Below are 6,000 nucleotides of genomic sequence, written 5' to 3'. Positions count from 1 at the left end.
TTTACAGAGCTAACCCCAAAATAAAGAAAATATGAAGTTTACTACGTAAGTAATCATTTTCAGTCACTTTCATAGCTACATTATGAATAGTTAATATGGATTTCCTTTGTTTTATTGCTAGATTTCATAACACCTCGGCTGGAAACTACCAAACTAATAAAAAAAGGAAAATAAGCATTAGATAATTAGGTTTACATGGGATTAAATTTTGGTGGCACAATTTAATGAGGGACCTCAAATTCATGATGAACATTTAGTTGGCCCCTCTTGTTTCAGCCAAGCATCTTACGTGATTGGTTTAATAACACTCAGTGTTTAAATGTTACAGGATGTGAATAAATTTGATGATTTGAGAGTGTAAGACATAAAATAGATTTTGATTTATTTGCACCCCATTATTTTGATTAAATTTTCCATGAAACTACACAGTTTTAAGTTCTGGGGAGCTTGGGTAAATTTTTGCATGAGTAACATACAAAAATATTTAGATAAATATTGCAAAATTCAGCTAGCTCTGTGGCTCCTTGACTACACTGTGTCAAAATTTTATATCTTTTGAAATTGTTAGCTGATTCAGTGAAATTTCCATTCCAATATTTGGCATCTTGTGAATTCAAGTTTGACTGGCTTTGTCTTATTTTATATTTTGTCACTGGTTAGTTGCCATAGATCAAAAGGAGACTGAATTAGGAATAACTTAAATTGTAAGGACAGTCAGCAGAAAACACATGAAAAACCATGATTCTATTATTTCAGATAACTGGGGCAAAGTATGAAAAAACAAAATTCCTGAATTTTGCTTTAGCCGTTAATTTTACTTTCTTGTTTTGCACTTGCTTTGCCAAACTATCTTAACCCAAATTACTATCAGAGTGAACAATTAACTTCAGATGACTTGCATGTTGTTTTTAAATTATTTTTTTATCAGGTCAAAAACACAGAGACATATAAAGAAAAAGTAACAACCATGTGACCACCAGTCAACTTTATCAGATCTGAGTCTTTTGTCATGTTTGCTTTAGATTTTGCAAGCAATTAAACATTAGAGATAATACAAAGTTATCATTCCAGAAACCAGTGGACCCCAGACAGTACACATCAAAGGACTAGCTTAAAGACAAGAGACCACTACCATCTCCCTCTCTACCACTAAGTTTCCCTTGTTCACTTATACCCAAAACTATCTAAAGGAAGATGTAGAGGAATGACGATGATGTTAAGAGACAAAATATTACCAAAGTGACTATTGAAAATATCAGCTCAGATTAGGCTTAAAAACCAGAATGTATGAGTTCCTTCTTTCTCCAGCTAAAAAATTTGTATTTGTGAAGCAGAGATCAGCTTTATCCAAATAATGTAACACATTTTCCTCTACATGTCTGAATTGCAGTAAAAAAAAAATGCACATACATATAAAATCTATATATATATATACACATATATTTATATATACACATATATATGCATAGATATAAATTAAGTCAACTACTTTGCATTAAGTAACAGAATATTTAACTTGTCAGAGTCACACAATTTTCCATTTATGGAATAGGTATGTTTTTAATTATTAATGTGAATATACCACAATAAAGCAATTTTTTAATACTATGAAATTGCAATGCGCTAAACACCTAACCAAATAATAATGGAAGAGAGTAATGTCCATTTGAAATGGAATACTACTTAAGTAGTAAAATGATTAGGAAATAAAAGTCTTATTATGTCTTTGAAGAATTCCCATTTTAAAATATAGCCTCAGGGTGTTTCTTTTCTTTGTTTGATTTTCACTGACTGAAATAATTTAACAGGAAGACAGGCATGCATGACTGTTATTCTGCTTCTTTGGAAATTCAGTGACTAATATGCTCCAGAAGAGATAATGCTTTGCAATGGAAAATGGCATTGAGGAAACAAATTAATTACATTCTTGAATGGATGTGGATTTTTGCACCAAAAAATTTAGATAAATGTTGATTACATTCACTTACTTATATAAACTATTATCAGGAGTATAGTATTAATGCACAAACTGATTTTCCAGGAAATTGTCAAGAATATGTGTTTGAATTCAGTTTTGTGTCATATTTATTCCCTAAAATAATTTCTATATCTCATCACCTTGATCTGCTGCTTAGTGCTACAAAAACCTAAGCTGTGGCCTCCAACAATATGTGTACAAGGATACTTAATATAACATTACTTGCAAGGGCAAAAAACTGGAAACAATGTGAATACCCTTCAGTATGGAAATAGTTGAATAAATTATTATATATCTCTACTAAGTATGAAACTAGACATTAGAAGAATAATTTAGAACTCATACACTCTAACCCATGGAATATCCAAAAATATTGTTAAATCAAAAGCGTAAGTTGCAACAAAATGTGCATAATATATATGAGTTATCTCAGGATTTTTTAAAAACATGATTTGAATGTTTTCCTTCCTTTACTTGATTTGAAATCATTCAAACAGTATTGAAAGTATCTGATCATTAACAAGCTGATAGAATTACCCTACAGAACCATCTCGACCTAGTATGTGTTGAACGTTCATTGGGTGGGTGAGCTTTTCTTTCTCTATATTTTCTGCGGTAATTAATCTGTTTAGATTTTCTGTCTTTCCCAAGGCCAATTTTGATAAGTTGTACTTTTCTGGGAATTTCTCCATTTCATCTAGAGTTTCAAATTTACTTGCAAAGTTGTGCAAATTAGTCTCATCATTTTAAAAATTTTCTCTTTTTTGATAGTTATTTTCCACTTGTCATTTCTAATTTTGTGTATTTGTGTCTTATTTTTATGTTGGTAGGATAGCTAGTGGTTTGTTTGTTTCATTGGTAGCCTCCAAAATGAATTTTCTTTCAGCAAAGTATTTCCATAAACAAAATGGATATTTTTCAAATAATTTCCATTTAGATTTATTTATTAGATCTACTATTTTTCTATTTCCAAATTCATTAATTTCTATGTTTATACTTACTAATTTCTTCTGGTTTTTAATTGTTCTCTTCCTACTTTAATTTGTTAAGTCATTAATTTTATTATAGTATATAATGGTTACTTGAATATATTGCTGATTCTAGAACTGAGGCAGTGAAACTATGAGATGAGCCTGGAGTATCTCGTAGTACCACAAAGGAATGAAGTATTCAAAAGAAAAAATGATGGGGTGGTGTCAAATAGATACAAGAGCCAATCTGAATGAGATTCTAGTGGCCAAAGAATTTGAGCAATAAAATAAATAACAATAGCATTGTTTTATAACCCAAAGTATAAAATAAATATATATGAGTACATACTGGTATAAATAAATAATTTTAATAAATAAATGAGGAGAAAGGGATAGTTTTTTTTTTTTACAAAAGAATTCCAAATACTGTATATAGATATTACTCTCTCTAGGAGTGGAGCTTAATAACGACCCCCTGGAATGTGAAATGGACCTAGTCATGCACTTCCAAAGGATACAGGTAGGAAAAAATAGTAGCCATGCAGTAGAGAAATCTGACAAACACAACCTTAACCGAGTGATCAAGGTTACTATTGTCAATATCATGTTGATACCATATACTCCTAAATATATATATATGTGATGAGATGGGTGCTTCTTTTCTGTGGTATTCTTCCAAAATCCACAAACCCAGTCCTCATGAGAAGAACATTAGACAAGCCCTAATGAGAAACATTATATAAAATACCTGACTAGTACTGTTCAAAAATGTCAGATCATAAAAAATAAAGGAAGACTGAGAAGTTGTCACAGACCGAAGGAGACTAAGGAGACATCACAGCTAAAGGAAATGTATTATCCTGGATTGGATTCTGGAAATTTGTGGAAAAATGATTAAATAATTGGTTAATAGTAATGTACCAATGTTGATTCTTTAATTTGGACCAAAAGTACTATGATACATAAGATGAATACGATAGACTCAGTGGCTTATAAACAATAGAAATTTAGTTCTCTCAGTTCTGGAGACTAGGAAGTTCAAGATCGAGGTGTCAGCAGATTCTGTGCCTGGTGAGAGCTCCCTTCCTGGCTCACAGACTGTAGTCCTCTCACTGTGTGCTCACATGGCAAAAGGGTGAAGGAGTTCTCTGGGTTTTTTTAATAAGGGCACTAACCCCATTCATGAGGGTTCCACCCTCATGACCTAATAACCTCCCAAAGACCTGCCTCCTAATTCCATCATATTAGGAGTTAGGATTTCAACATAATGAATTATGAGGGGATACATTCAGTCTATCACCGATGTTAACACTAGGGGAAGCAAAGTAAAAAGTACATGAAAACTGTCTATGTTATCTCTGTAACTTTTCTTTATATCTAAAATTATTTCTAAGTAAAAATTTTAAATCTAGAATGGGTTGCAATGGTTTAAGTAAAATATAGCTTTGTGAATTCAGCCAATTGAAATTCAGATATTAATCCATAGTTTCTTCATTAAGTTATTTATTCATAAATATGTATTGATAATTTAGTGCATGAATAGCATTGTGCTAAGTTATGGATTGTAAATGACCAAGTTAAAATCCTCAAGGCAACTCATCATCCTTAATAGATATGCTCAGATTCTGTCAAATAAACTTTTGAGGTTTAATTAGGGACAGGGGATTATTTTTGAAAATGTAAGGGAAAAACTGACTCTAAGAGACAGATGCAATACCTGAGTCTTCAGAGAAATCCAACTATTTTTATGTCTTTTAATATGATCTTTTTATTGATGAATTCAAACTACTCTAGCCTCTTAAAAATAAAATTATTTGATCAGGCAAATATTACTGTCAGAAACTAGCTCAAATCAAAATTATCATGTAACCAGTTAAACTCATTGCATTTGAATATTAATTTCTGCCAATCCATAATCTAATCGTTTCAAAATAATCTGTTTTTTACCAAGCCTAATGATTTCTCAAGGAATTAAACACTTGGGAAAACATTACAACGTGTTTTGCTGGGTGCAAACTAGCCCTTTAAATCTGTATTTTTCAAAACATTTATAGTGACCTATGGGTGAGCCATGATATTTTTAAGTATTTCATAATGAAATAGATAGAATATAATAGAGTACAATACAATATAATACAAAATGGGAATAACCAAATGGCATTTAATACAATAAAGATAAATATTGTTTTGTAAAATTTGTTTCAACTTAGATGTATGTGTGGGGTGTGTGTGTGTGTGTGTGTGTGTGTTATGTCTGGATGTAAAATATATTTCTTATATATGGATCAAGAAAAAACAGTTCAAATCTTCTGCTCTTATGCTTTTTTCAGTGTTGTTCCAGGACCAGAGACATAGCATATAGGTCTTATAAGAGGAGTCTTAACAATAAGCAACATGAAGGTAAAGAAAATAAAAAACATCTTCCTTGGGGAATCGGAAAAGGCTTTTTGAAGGGGGTGAGATTTGAACAGAGTTCTGAAGAACTCATAATTACATACAAGAATCCCAATAGGTCGACATACTAGGAAAATGATACTTACTATAGGGTGGCTGGAAAGATGAAGACAAATGCTTCATGTGAATCAGCATCATCTAGATGCTTGTCAAAATGCAGATTTGGGGGCCTTGCACCCAGATATTCTGATTCAATAGATCTGGAGTGTGACCAAGAAATCTGCATTTTTAATAAGCACCTGCTCCATAAAAACACTCCCTGGGATTCTGATTCATGGGCTCCAAACACCATGCTAGCTTAGAGAAATGAAATTTACAAGAGGTCAACTAGGACAGTTTGACTGAAATAAAGTGAGGGTCCATAAAGGAAAATTTTAGAAGAATAAGCTAGAAAGCCAGATTGAGCCATGTTGTAAAGGGCTGGGTATTTCGATTTAAAGTGTGCACTTTACCTCAAAGCCATAGAGAATAATTTTTATGAAACTGAGAGACACCACCTACAATGATTAATTTGATGTTGGTATTAAAAGAAAGATAAATTGAAAGTGGAAAATTGGTCATAAGCATGTTGAATATCTAAGTATGAGTTAAAAGACC

Source organism: Neophocaena asiaeorientalis, unplaced genomic scaffold (genome assembly GCF_003031525.2).
Source record: "Neophocaena asiaeorientalis asiaeorientalis breed wild unplaced genomic scaffold, Neophocaena_asiaeorientalis_V1.1 scaffold450, whole genome shotgun sequence".
NCBI classification, from domain to species: Eukaryota; Metazoa; Chordata; class Mammalia; order Artiodactyla; family Phocoenidae; genus Neophocaena; species Neophocaena asiaeorientalis.
Note: the sequence above shows the minus strand (reverse complement) of the source record.